The sequence below is a fragment of the Oncorhynchus keta genome, chromosome 11 (assembly GCF_023373465.1).
Source record: "Oncorhynchus keta strain PuntledgeMale-10-30-2019 chromosome 11, Oket_V2, whole genome shotgun sequence".
Taxonomy (NCBI): domain Eukaryota; kingdom Metazoa; phylum Chordata; class Actinopteri; order Salmoniformes; family Salmonidae; genus Oncorhynchus; species Oncorhynchus keta.
The window spans coordinates 40,011,995-40,027,380 of record NC_068431.1 but is presented as its reverse complement, the minus strand read 5'-3'; positions in this window follow the sequence as shown (position 1 = coordinate 40,027,380).

Below are 15,386 nucleotides of genomic sequence, written 5' to 3'. Positions count from 1 at the left end.
AGACATACTAAAAGTAGTTTTCAGCAGACTCCGCCTGTATTCTCATGACCCGTTATGCCTTTGTAAAACTCCAGTTAAACGTAAACAGTTTAACTATACTGAACAAAAATATAAGCGCAACTTGCAACAATTTCAACGATTTTACTGAGTTACAGTTCAAATAAGGAAATCGGTCAATTGAAATAAATAAAGTATGGATTACGGATTAAATAAAGGTTCAATAAAATAACAAATATATAATAATATATGGATTTCACATAACTGGCAGTGGTGTAAAGTATTTACGTACTTATTTTTTACAACTTTTACTTTGCTACATTCCTAAATAAAATAATGTACTTTTTACTCCATACATTTCCCCTGACACATAAAAGTACTTGTTACATTTTGAATGCTTAGCATTGCAGGAAAATGGTCTAATTCACACACTTCTCAAGAGAACATCCCTGGTCATCTACTGCCTCTGATCTGGCGGACTCACTAAACACACATGCTTTGTAAATTATGTCTGAGTGTTAGCGTGTGCCCCTGGCTATCCGTCAATGCAAAAAGAAAATGGTGCCATCTGGTTTGCTTAATATCAAATCAAATCAACGTTTATTTGTCACGTGCGCCGAATACAACAGGTGTAGTAGACCTTACAATGAAATGCTTACTTACAGGCTCTAACCAATGGTGCAAAAAAAAGGTATGTGTGTGTGTGTGAGTGTGTAGGTTGGTAGGTAAAGAAATAAAACAACAGTAAAAGGACATTTGAAGAAAGAGTAGCAAGGCTATATACAGACACCTGTTAGTCAGGTTTATTGAGGTAGTATGTACATGTAGGTATCATTAAAGTGACTATGAATATATGATGAACAGAGAGTAGCAGCAGCGTAAAAGAGGGGTTGGGGGGGGGGGTCACACAATGCAAATAGTCCGGGTAGCCATTTGGTTACCTGTTCAGGAGTCTTATGGCTTGGGGGTAAAAACTGTTGAGAAGCCTTTTTGTCCTAGACCTGGCACTCCGGAACCGCTTGCCATGCGGTAGTAGAGAGAACAGTCTACCACTGGGGTGGCTGGGGTCTTTGACAATTTTTAGGGCCTTCCTCTGACACGCCTGGTGTAGAGGTCCTGGATGGCAGGCAGCTTTGCCCCAATGATGTACTGGGCCGTACGCACTACCCTCTGAAGTGCCTTGCTGTCGGAGGCCAAGCAATTGCTGTAACAGGCAGTGATGCAACCGGTCAGGATGCTCTCGATGTTGCAGCTGTAGAACCTTTTGAGGATCTCAGGACCCATGCCAAATCTTTTTAGTTTCCTGAGGGGGAATAAGCTTTGTCGTGCCCTCTTCACAACTGTCTTGGTGTGTTTGTTGTTTGTTGTTGATGTGTACACCAAGGAATTTGAAGCTCTCAACTTGTTCCACGACAGCCCCGTCGATGAGAATGGGGACGTGCTCGGTGCCCCTTTTCCTGTAGTCCACAATCATCTCCTTAATATTGGTTACGTTGAGGGATAGGTTGTTTTTCTGGCACCACCCGGCCAGGTCTCTTACATCCTCCCTATATGCTGTCTCGTCGATGTCGGTGAGCAGGCCTATAACTGTTGTGTCGTCAGCAAACTTAATGATGGTGTTGGAGTCATGCCTGGCCATGCAGTCGTGGGTGAACAGGGAGTACAGGAGGGGACTGAGCACGCACCCCTGGGGAGCTCCAGTGTTGAGGATCAGCGTGGCAGATGTATTGCTACCTACCCTCACCACCTGGGGCGGCCTGTCAGGAAGTCCAGGATCCAGTTGCAGAGGGAGGTGTTTAGTCCCAGGATCCTTAGCTTGGTGATGAGCTTTGAGGGTACTATGGTGTTGAATGCTGAGCTGTAGTCAATGAACAGCATTCTCACATAGGTGTTCCTTTTGTCCATGTGGGAAAGGGCAGTGTGGAGTGCAATAGAGATTGCATCATCTGTGGATCTGTTTGGGCGGTATGCAAATTGGAGTGGGTCTAGGGTTTTGAAATGATTTATACTTTTACTTTTGATACTTAAGTAGATTTTATCAATTACATTTACTTTTGAAACTTAAGTATATCTAAAACCAAATACTTTTAGACTTACTCGAGTAGTATTTTACAGGGTGACTTTCACTTTTAATTGAGTCATTTTATAATAACATATGTTAACTTTTACTCAAGTATGACAATTGGGTCCTTTTCCCCCCACTGATAACTGGGCAGGATCACAGAAATACTCCTCAGTTTCATCAGCTGTCCGGGTGGCTGGTCTCAGATGATCGTGAAGGTGAAGAAGCCGGATGTGGAGGTCCTGGGCTGGCGTGGTTACCCATGGTCGGTTGTGCGACCGATTGGACATACTGCCAAATTCTCTAAAACAATGTTTGAGGTGGCATATGGTAGAGAAATGAACCTTCAAATATTTTGCAACAATTCTGGTGGACATTGCTGCAGTCAGCATCCCACATACCCTAAAACTAGGCAGCTAGGCTACTAGTATCCATTTAATTTTACTCCAGTTTATCAAGGTATAATAATGCGATTTTTAAAGTCACCTAAGCGACATTGTTTCTGGGACAGGCACACCCGATAGTTTATTTGATAACTGCCATTGCCTTTTGCCTATTCTTTTCAACAAACACCTAGAGCTCAATTTCTATAATGGTTTGAATATAAAGAACAGTTTTACAAAAATGATTCAACCTCAGAGGAGTTTTGTCTTGTGACACATAGTCAGGCCTGCACATGTGTACCACCCATATGAAAAACAGGCCTATTGAAGTCGACTTTCAAGCAATACAATCATTTAAATTTCATATGAAGTACATTTTTGTGTATGCAAATATCTTATTGCATCCAGCCTCATTCCACTTCCCCTGACCCATGGACAAATATGGACACCTACTGAAATAATTACAGAAATAGGATAGGCCAAGGCCTAATATAAAGGCCTGTAACCACTCATACAAATATGGGTCAGATGTCGATACCAGTAAGATAGACTGTACTGTACAAAGCTATAATAATAGTAGCCTACAATATATTTGATTTCCTGTATAGGCCTATAATACACAACAGCCAGCAGGCATATGAGAATAAATTACACCTCATCACTGTATGATTGAATAGCAGACTAGACATTACATGTTATATTTGCTGAATATTTCTGGGGTTTTATTCAAATTTCAAGAAATATTAGAATTGTGGAATACATAGTGGACTACATTTTGTAGACTTTAGCCTTTGCAAAAGTATTTATTTTAAATGGCGTTTAGTAGGCATTCCCTAATGGAAATATGTAAACGTAAATATATCTGGCCCACCAGGTAGCTAGGTCCTGCCGGCCGGCATGCCGGAAAGCTAGGTCCGGCTGGCCGGCTAGATAGCTAGGTCTGGCTAGGTAAGGGATACACATATTTGATCTTCAGATAATGTTATCCTGTTGCAAAATGACTATATTTTTAGATTCTAAGTGAATTGCTCTGTTAACTTGTTTCAATATTCAAATGTTACATTATGTCACATGACAGGTTGGCAGCTGTATTGTTTGCAATCATTGTTACAAATAATACTCACACAACAATTTTGGGTGATTGCAGGGCCGGAGGCAGAATGAATCAGCTGAATGGGCATTTGATTTCCATAGGGGGAATGTTTTTTTCACGGGGCCTCTTATTTGTACACTGCACAATAAAAAATAAAAATAAACTAAAACCGCCCCTTCAAGCTAATTCTAATAGTGTAATTAATACATGTGATATTTGCTAAAGCAAAAGTAACAATTTGGTTGTGTTTATGAAGGTCTTAGGTAACAGTAGAATACGATTATTTACGCAAATAACACAAAATCATTTTTATTAGTTTACGTTACTGTAAGATATGTAAAAACAAAAACACAAATTCAAGTGTTCAATACATTTTAGTGCCTTTGTTACAACTATCAAACAGAAAGCATATGTGTTGAAACACCAACCACCAAGACGTATGGTCAGCAAGATGCTCGGTCAAATGATGAAAACATCAGTAGCCTAAACATCATTACAGTATAAGCGCCAAGTGTGCTTGATTAACAGTGAAAATCATCACAAATGTAATAATGGCATTAGAATGAATATAAGTGTCAATATGACAAGACAGAAGTTATTGTCAGATTGTGTCTTCACGCAATGGTATCAGTTGGAGCATGTGCATGTTATAAACAACAAAATCTGGTGAGTGCATTGCTGGTGTTGCATTTTTGCTTTATATGTAGGGCCTGCTCTCTCTTTTGAATAAAAGTGTGTGCTAAATGGCGTATATTATCCAGTGATGACATTTTGTGTTTATAATCCTGATAATCCAAACGTTGTCACAGTTTAATTTGTTGGTGTCACAGGCAGTGCGCCTCGGAGGTGTATTGTTTTTTATATTTAAAAATAAATGTAACCTTTATTTAACTAGGCAAGTCAATTAAGAAAAAATATAATTTACAATGATGGCCTACCCCGGCCAAATCACGTCCGGATGTGATACAGCCTGGATAGGTTCAGGCTGAGGCTCAGAATCAGAAATATAATCATCAGAAATATGATTATTAAGTATTCAGACCCCTTCCCTTTTTCCACATTTTGTTACGTTACAGCCTTATTCCATTTTTAAAATTTTTTTAAACACAATACCCCATAATGACAAAGCGAAAACAGATTTTTTGAATTTTTGCAAATATATTAAATAATCAAAAAACAGATACCTATTTACCCAGACCTACCCAGATACTTATTTACATACTGTAAGTATTGAGACTTGACGGAAACCTGTTCCAGAGCGCTCAGGACCTCAGACTGGGGCAGAGGTTCACCTTCCAACAGGACAATGACCCTAAGTACACATCCAAGACAACGCAGGAGTGGCTTCGGGACAAGTCTCTGAATGTACTTGAGTGGCCCACCCAAAGCTGGACTTGAACCCGATCGAAAATCTCTGGAGAGACCTGAAAATAGCTGTGCTGCGACACTCCCCATCCAACCTGACAGAGCTTGAGAGGATCTGCAGAGAAAAATGGGAGAAACTCCACAAATACATGTGTGCCAAGCTTATAGCGTCATACCCAAGAAGACTCGAGGCTGTAATCTCTGCCAAAGGTGCTTCAGCAAAGTATTGAGTAAAGAGATTGAATACTTAATTAAATATGATTTTTTAAAACCTGTTTTTCCTTTGTCGTTATGGGGTATTGTGTGTATATTTACGAGGGGGGAAAACTATTTAATCCATTTTAGAAGAAGTGTCACGCCCTGGTCGAAGTATTTTGTGTTTTTCTTCATGTATTTGGTCAGGCCAGGGTGTGACATGGGTTTTTGTATGTGGTGTGTAGTTTAGTGGGATTGTAGCTTAGTGGGGTGTTCTAGGAGAGTCTATGGCTGTCTGAAGTGGTTCTCAATCAGAGGCAGGTGTTTATCGTTGTCTCTGATTGGGAGCCATATTTAGGCAGCCATATTCTTTGGTTGTATGGTGGGTGATTGTCCTGAGTGTCTTGATGTCCTTAGTCTGTGTTAGTTGGCACCAGTTAAGGCTGTTTCGGTTTTCACTACGTTTATTGTTTTGTAGAGTTTGTGTTTTGGATTCGTGTTACGTTGTGTAAATAAACATGGATCACAATATACGCGCTGCAGTTTGGTCCGACTCTCCTTCATCACATGAAAACCGTGACAAGAAGGCTGTAATGCACTGTGCCTTCAGAAAGTATTCACACCATTTTCATTTTTCCACATTTTGTTGTGTTACAGCCTGTTTTTAAAATGTTGATTTTGTGTCACTGATCTACACACAATTCCCCATAATGTCAAAGTGGAATTTTTGAAATTAACAACAAACAATTCAAAGCTGAAATGGCTTCAGTCAATAAGTATTCTAATCCTTTGTTATGGCAAGCCTAAATAAATTCAGGAGTAAATATGTGCTTAACAAAGTTGCATGGACTCATTCCATGTTCAATAATAGTGGTTAACATGATTTTTGAATGACTACCCCATATCTGTACCCCACACATACACATATCTGTAAGGTCCCTCAATTGAATAGTGTATTTTAAGCACAGATTCAACCACAATGACAAGGAAGGTTTTTGATAGGACATCTGAATATCCCTTTGAGCAGGGTGAAGTTATTAATTAGTCTTGGTATGGTGTATCAATACACCCAGTCACTAAAAAGGTACAGGCATCCTTCCTAACTCAGTTGTCGGAAAGGAAGGAAACTGCTAAGGGATTTCACCATGAGGTCAATGGGGATTTTAAAACAGTTACAGAGTTTAATAGTTGCGATATGATAACTGAGGATGGATCAACAACATTGTTGTTACTCCACAATACTAACCTAAATGACAGAGGGGAAAGGAAGCCTTTACAGAATGAAAATATTCCAAAACATGCATCCTGTTTGCAACAAGGCACTTGATTAATACTGCAAAAAGATGTGGCAAAGAAATTAACTTTTTGTCCTGAATACAAAGCGTTATGTTTGGGGCAAATCCAACACAACACATCACTGAGTACCACTTCATATTTTCAAGCATAGTGGTGGCTACATCATGTTATGGGTAGGCTTGTCATCAGTAAGGACTAGGGAGTTTTTTAGGATAAAAATAAACGGAATACAGCTATAAGCACAGGCAAAATCCTAGAGGAAAACCTGTTTGTCTGCTTTTCAACAGACACAAATTCACCTTTCACTACATTCCATTATAGTACAACGGTTGATTTGTCTAATCTTAGCAATTTCTTCTTAGCTAGCTACATAGCCGTCCTTGTATCAGAGATAATTGCATAATTATCGTGTTTCGTCGCCCTAACGTAGCCTTCACTGCTATTCGCCCAGCAGCTAGCATACGCTAGCAAACGCTAGCAAACGCCCACAGATTAGCATCACTGTAGTGCTGTTCACTCAACTGAACGACTTGATTAGTTTAGTGTTAGCTAGCTACATAGCTGTCTTTGTTTCCAAGATAATTGTGTAGTTAGAGTGTGTAGTCTTGGAGTGATTATCTTAATTTACCGAGGTTCGCTAGCCAGCTATTTGTCGTCCTTAACGTAGGAGACTCTGCTAGCTAGCCAACAGCTAACAGCCAACAGCTAGCCAACGTCTGCTGAATAGTATTCAACAACCCGGTCGCATTCACAGGTAGTATCACATCTTCATTTCATTTCATTACAGTACAACGGTTTGATTTGTTTGATCGTAGCTAGCTACATAGCTAGCTACATAGCCGTCCTTGTATCAAATATAATTGTGTAGTCTAGAGCGATTTTCTAGGTTAGCTAGCCAGCTATTGTCGTTCTTTTAACGCAACGTAACGTAAACAACACTGCTAGCTAGCCAGCTAGCCCCCGATTAGTAGCACTGTAGAAACGAGTACACTCAACGGAACGACTTGATTAGTGTAGTGTCAACAACGCAGCTACTGCCAGCTAGCCTACTTCAGCAGTACTGTATCATTTTAATCATTTTAGTCACTAAGATTCTTGCTACGTAAGCTTAACTTTCTGAACATTCGAGACGTGTAGTCCACTTGTCATTCCAATCTCCTTGCATTAGCGTAGCCTCTTCTGTAGCCTGTCAACTATGTGTCTGTCTATCCCTGTTCTCTCCTCTCTGCACAGACCATACAAACGCTCCACACCGCGTGGCCGCGCCACCTAATCTAGTGGTCCCAGCGCGTACGACCCACGTGGAGTTCCAGGTCTCCGGTAGCCTCTGGAACTGCCGATCTGCGGCCAACAAGGCAGAGTTCATCTCAGCCTATGCCTCCCTCCAGTCCCTCGACTTCTTGGCACTGACGGAAACATGGATCACCACAGATAACACTGCTACTCCTACTGCTCTCTCCTCGTCCGCCCACGTGTTCTCACACACCCCGAGAGCTTCTAGTCAGCGGGGTGGTGGCACCGGGATCCTCATCTCTCCCAAGTGGTCTTTCTCTCTTTCTCCCCCTACCCATCTGTCTATCGCCTCCTTTGAATTTCATGCTGTCACAGTTACCAGCCCTTTCAAGCTTAACATCCTTATCATTTATCGCCCTCCAGGTTCCCTTGGAGAGTTCATCAATGAGCTTGATGCCTTGATAAGCTCCTTTCCTGAGGACGGCTCACCTCTCACAGTTCTGGGCGACTTTAACCTCCCCACGTCTACCTTTGACTCACTCCTCTCTGCCTCCTTCTTTCCACTCCTCTCCTCTTTTGACCTCACCCTCTCACCTTCCCCCCCTACTCACAAGGCAGGCAATACGCTTGACCTCATCTTTACTAGATGCTGTTCTTCCACTAACCTCATTGCAACTCCCCTCCAAGTCTCCGACCACTACCTTGTATCCTTTTCCCTCTCGCTCTCATCCAACACTTCCCACACTGCCCCTACTCGGATGGTATCGCGCCGTCCCAACCTTCGCTCTCTCTCCCCCGCTACTCTCTCCTCTTCCATCCTATCATCTCTTCCCTCTGCTCAAACCTTCTCCAACCTATCTCCTGATTCTGCCTCCTCAACCCTCCTCTCCTCCCTTTCTGCATCCTTTGACTCTCTATGTCCCCTATCCTCCAGGCCGGCTCGGTCCTCCCCTCCCGCTCCGTGGCTCGACGACTCATTGCGAGCTCACAGAACAGGGCTCCGGGCAGCCGAGCGGAAATGGAGGAAAACTCGCCTCCCTGCGGACCTGGCATCCTTTCACTCCCTCCTTTCTACATTTTCCTCCTCTGTCTCTGCTGCTAAAGCCACTTTCTACCATTCTAAATTCCAAGCATCTGCCTCTAACCCTAGGAAGCTCTTTGCCACCTTCTCCTCCCTCCTGAATCCCCCCCCTCCCTCTCTGCAGATGACTTCGTCAACCATTTTGAAAAGAAGGTCGACGACATCCGATCCTCGTTTGCTAAGTCAAACGACACCGCTGGTTCTGCTCACACTGCCCTACCCTATGCTCTGACCTCTTTCTCCCCTCTCTCTCCAGATGAAATCTCGCGTCTTGTGACGGCCGGCCGCCCAACAACCTGCCCGCTTGACCCTATCCCCTCCTCTCTTCTCCAGACCATTTCCGGAGACCTTCTCCCTTACCTCACCTCGCTCATCAACTCATCCCTGACCGCTGGCTACGTCCCTTCAGTCTTCAAGAGAGCGAGAGTTGCACCCCTTCTGAAAAAACCTACACTCGATCCCTCCGACGTCAACAACTACAGACCAGTATCCCTTCTCTCTTTTCTCTCCAAAACTCTTGAGCGTGCCGTCCTTGGCCAGCTCTACCGCTATCTCTCTCAGAATGACCTTCTTGATCCAAATCAGTCAGGTTTCAAGACTAGTCATTCAACTGAGACTGCTCTTCTCTGTATCACGGAGGCGCTCCGCACTGCTAAAGCTAACTCTCTCTCCTCTGCTCTCATCCTTCTAGACCTATCGGCTGCCTTCGATACTGTGAACCATCAGATCCTCCTCTCCACCCTCTCCGAGTTGGGCATCTCCGGCGCGGCCCACGCTTGGATTGCGTCCTACCTGACAGGTCGCTCCTACCAGGTGGCGTGGCGAGAATCTGTCTCCTCACCACGCGCTCTCACCACTGGTGTCCCCAGGGCTCTGTTCTAGGCCCTCTCTTATTCTCGCTATACACCAAGTCACTTGGCTCTGTCATAACCTCACATGGTCTCTCCTATCATTGCTATGCAGACGACACACAATTAATCTTCTCCTTTCCCCCTTCTGATGACCAGGTGGCGAATCGCATCTCTGCATGTCTGGCAGACATATCAGTGTGGATGACGGATCACCACCTCAAGCTGAACCTCAGCAAGACGGAGCTCCTCTTCCTCCCGGGGAAGGACTGCCCGTTCCATGATCTCGCCATCACGGTTGACAACTCCATTGTGTCCTCCTCCCAGAGCGCTAAGAACCTTGGCGTGATCCTGGACAACACCCTGTCGTTCTCAACTAACATCAAGGCGGTGTCCCGTTCCTGTAGGTTCATGCTCTACAACATCCGCAGAGTACGACCCTGCCTCACACAGGAAGCGGCGCAGGTCCTAATCCAGGCACTTGTCATCTCCCGTCTTGATTACTGCAACTCGCTGTTGGCTGGGCTCCCTGCCTGTGCCATTAAACCCCTACAACTCATCCAGAACGCCGCAGCCCGTCTGGTGTTCAACCTTCCCAAGTTCTCTCACGTCACCCCGCTCCTCCGCTCTCTCCACTGGCTTCCAGTTGAAGCTCGCATCCGCTACAAGACCATGGTGCTTGCCTACGGAGCTGTGAGGGGAACGGCACCTCAGTACCTCCAGGCTCTGATCAGGCCCTACACCCAAACAAGGGCACTGCGTTCATCCACCTCTGGCCTGCTCGCCTCCCTACCACTGAGGAAGTACAGTTCCCGCTCAGCCCAGTCAAAACTGTTCGCTGCTCTGGCCCCCCAATGGTGGAACAAACTCCCTCACGACGCCAGGACAGCGGAGTCAATCACCACCTTCCGGAGACACCTGAAACCCCACCTCTTCAAGGAATACCTAGGATAGGGTAAGTAATCCTTCTCACCCCCCTAAAGATTTAGATGCACTATTGTAAAGTGGCTGTTCCACTGGATGTCTTAAGGTGTACGCACCAATTTGTAAGTCGCTCTGGATAAGAGCGTCTGCTAAATGACTTAAATGTAATGTAAATGTAAATAACCTAAAACACAAGGCCAAATCTACACTGCAGTTGCTTACCAAGAAGACATTGAATGTTCTAGTTACAGTTTTGACTTAAATCAGCTAGAAAATCCATGACAATTCAGGTGTGCAAAGCTCTTAGAGACTTATCCAAAAAGACACTGATATAATCACCATCAAAGGTGCTTCTACAAAGTATTGCTTCAATGGTGTGAATACTTTTGAAAATTAGATATTTCATTTTCAATACATTTGCTAACATTTCTGTATTTCTTTATTCCTTTCTTTTTATTTTGGGGATTTGTATGTATTTTTTTTAATATATTTTTTTATTGAACTAGGCAAGTCAGTTAAGAACACATTCTTATTTACAATGACGGCCTACCCCAGCTAAACCCGGACGACGCTGGGCCAATTGTGCACCGCCCTATGGGACTCCCAATCACAGCCGGATGTGATTCAGCCTGGTATTACTGTACCGTAGGAGCTAAGAACTTAAGCATTTCACTACACCCATGATAACATCTGCAAAATATGTGTACGTGACCAATAGAATTTCATTCAATTATAACCACATCATAACACTTTTCCTATGATTTGTGAGACTTGTGCACTCAACTCAATATACAATATTAATAGAGGGTCAAGACGTTCTGTCTGTTCTCTAGTCGTCACATCATCTCCTCTACACCCATCTATACACAAGGGCCTCTCAAGAGAGACATTTTGTTATTACTGTAGAGTAATTTTATAGCATATGGTTGTGTACTCATCCCAGCCTTTCACTGTGATGCCATTAAGTTGTGTTGAGGGGTAGGGTGAGTGCAATAAACAGGTGGCATGTGTGTTTTTCGGTTGTGACGCAATAGGGCTCAAAGCAATCATAGACTATACTTCTCTTTTCAATTCAATGATCTATACATTCGGTCCCAGAACATGAATTGTGAGTTTGGTCATCATTGCTATGTTCTTTTGTTGTGTAGACGTTTGAAGGATTTCGAGAGGAAGACAAACCAAAGAGCTTATGGCCAGCACCCTCTGCAGACATGAGCTGGATCCTTGCCCAGATCAAGCACTTTGCTTGAGTCTGAGTCAGTTAACACATCCATTGGTATTGTAATGGTTATGTCAACTCGACAAACTGCATCAGAATGTATTTAACAAATAGTAATTGTATTGAAATGGAAAAGCTCCAGGCCCTCATTGATCTTTTTCCCACATAGTGAAATACTAATATATGCATTGATGGAGGATGGAGTCATGGTTCCAACCATTGTACAGCTGGAGTCACTTGGTGTTGACCCCTCAGGTAAGACTGGGATTAGGTTGTTTTCCCCCAATAAAGTTCTTAAAATAAATCTGTGTAAATTCTATGATTAATTTATTGATGAATGGATGTTGTAGTAATACTGGGGTCATGTCAAAAATAGTGTAAGCCATAAACACTTACCTTACTAAGAGAAGAATGCCTTCGTTTTTTAAGAAAATGCCTACCCCACTGCTCCCGGCCTTCCTCGAGTCGTCCTGGATTTCTGGATGCCCAGTTCTTTATTCACCTCCTCCTGGAGAAACTGTTTGTGGAGCTGCAGCAGCTCTCTGAAGAAGTCCAGAAACACAGACCCTTCTATATTGCTGGGTGGATCTCTGAGGTCATCCTCTGCAACGCCAACTGTACAATCATGTTCTACCCCAATAATAAACTCCATTTAAAGATAAAACAGTACCATATTTACCTGATAACATTATGAATCAAAAAGCCAAAGGAATGCCAGACTGGAGGACAAGATCTTCATGAATCGTATCCAACTGAGGTGGCAGCAACTCCTTGCAGCATGTCTGAACGCTCCGTGTGGCAATGCCTCACCTGCTCCAGCAGCAACTGACTTAATTATGTACACACATCACTTATTGTATTCTCTATTGCTCTGTACCAGCTTATGAAAAATATTTTCTACCATTATGTTTGAAATTGACTTACTGTTTGAACTTTTGGTATCCTGGTGGACATGGAGCACCGGGTCTGACCCATGCAAGGCCCAGCCAGAAGATGGAGGACGTCCAAGAGTACCTGAGCCCATTTGTCCGGGCCGAGAGGGCCGCAGAACTCAGGGGTTCTCCCTGGCAACTTTGCACAGGTCAGTTCAGTTGTCATGCCAATTTGCAGAACATGAATGTGATTGGATATTCTGATTCCATGTTATTTCATTATATCTAAACAGGATTGTATTGATAAGCAATAATCGACTTACAATGCATGTTGTGTTCTCGACTCTTTAGATAAAGTCCAGTGAAAGAACACTTGGGAAAGTCCCAGGCCAGTCGGAGGACTCTTCCTGCCTGATGGTGAATAACCTCTCTACTATGACCGTGTTTGACCATCAGGTGGAGATGGAGATTACCAGTCAGCACGATGCACATGCAGGCTAAGAAACAACAAAACAATATCAGTTATACTCTAAATCATTTGGCTTCCATAGAAATATAACTAGAAATATAGACGGGTTGGTTGTTTAACATCAAAAACATTGCGTGCTCAACCATGGTGCAAAACAGATTAGGTTGGCTCGCTTACATTGTTGACAACATGTTAGCTATATTTCGTCTCCACTGTTTATTGAAAACAAATACATTTGCACAATGACCACTCTCAAATACATCGTTACGGTTGTTGGTTCGCTAGCTGGCGAATTTTAACATTGACATGAAGTCCCTCAATACAAGACATGGTAATAATAAGATGAAACGAGTCACTTACGATTGCACACATTGCAGTTATTTTTTTTATTAATCTGGCCAGTCAAATCACAACCAGCCTACCTCTGCCCCATGGAAGCACGCACATTGTTTGTGACGTTTTCAGCCAACCCATCTATGAGTAAGCAATAGATCAACGCAAACATAAGGTTCCCCTCATCGCTTTTATGCCACTAATATGTATCAGAATGACAAATTCTTATGAATTATATTCAGTCAGAATACTTTCAAAAAACATCCAGTGGCATATAAATCAAAGTAAATTTTTCATAAGCATAGGATACAGAGTAGTGTACACAGTACACTACTTTGCAGACATGAGCTGGATACTTGCAAGCTCTCCTCAGTGAATATACAATGGTGACTATTTTCAGCAGCCATCCTGCACCCCTCTGCTGGCCCTTGGATGGGGAGTGCTGTAGAATATCAAAATGCTGTTAAAAAATGTGACATCTGAAATGCTTGACAAGATGAAATGCTTGATAGGGCCAACAAAATAACACCGTATAAACATAGTTTTGCTTTATTTGAGGAAACAAACACACTTGGTCATAGAGACTTACATTTTGTTTGAGCCAACAGACCCAAAGAGTTCAGTGTTTTTGTCTTTTTGTAATTGTTTTCTTACTTAAAACAATTTAAAAGCAATGCGTTTCATTCAACATAGAATAGAACAAACTACTGCAGCTCATAACACATGACCTAGTTGTCAACTCACTCTTATAACCCTTTTACATTGCAAAACCACAATACAAGACAGTTCAATTTAGCTTTAGGACACGAGACCTGAACTAATTCACAAATCTGACTTTGTAAGCGCATTTATCATTTATAGTAATAGCACACATCAATAATATTTTTTCTGAAGTAATTTGTAGTAAATCTCATAGTACCTGAGAATTGCTATTGTGGTGTATAAGATAATTTACAATGTCAGGTGAGCTGGTCTATTTAGAACATTGATTCAAGGTTAATCTACACATTGACAATTATTTGTAGCATTTCAACCCTCTATCTGCTGTGTTCAATTCAAACAATAAAATCAACCGCAAGCCTAGTTGCTGAGACCACCAATATGAAGATAAAGAGTGAAATCAGTCATCACAAACATAGGCCTATGTTTTAAATTCAAATGTAATTACAAATGCTCAGGGCTAAAATAACATTTCTCATTTTAAACATATTACTAAAACCAATATAATCTCACATGCTTTAAAATACTTAAGGCTAGATCAAGTGCCATTTGTGAGTGACAAATTTACCAAAGTAAACTATAAATCAATAAAGATATAATCTTGTTACCAAATAAAAGAGGGTTATTCATCAAATCCCTTTCCACACGTTTTACCCTTGTCCAATCAGAGGTAATACAGATTACTTGTCTCAAATACTCACTTAATCATACTGACACACAGTCACTTGACTTTATTGTGTCATTAGACTAAGAGTTGAATATATTATTATCTGGGTAAAATCCTTTTTTCTTTATAGAATTTAACAAATAACCCCCGAAGTTTCGTAACCCAAGCAATTGACTGGCATTTCAATCTATTCAGTTTTCTGTGAAGCAACTAAAATGTTTTTCATGTCTACATGTCAATACATTTAAATACGGATGGTATCAATGCAGGAAAAGAGCAGAAAATATCTATTTTTTTTTATCAAGCTGCTTGGGTTACAACACAGCAAAAAACTTTAATGCAACAAGTTTAAAAGCACATTAAAACAGTACATTGAGTGGTAATTTTCATATACACACAGAGAGAGAGAGAGAGAGAGAGAGAGAGAGAGAGAGAGAGAGAGAGAGCGAGAGAGCGAGACACTATGCTTACAGCTACACACAGGGTATCTGTGCACTTCTATGTAGCACCTAAGTGTCCCTGTAAATAAACTATGCCCAGTAAGAAATAATACATACCAATGGGCTACTCCCAGTGACACATAGTGTCACAAACATTATGGCATTGTATTTTTTTCTTCTTAAATAAAA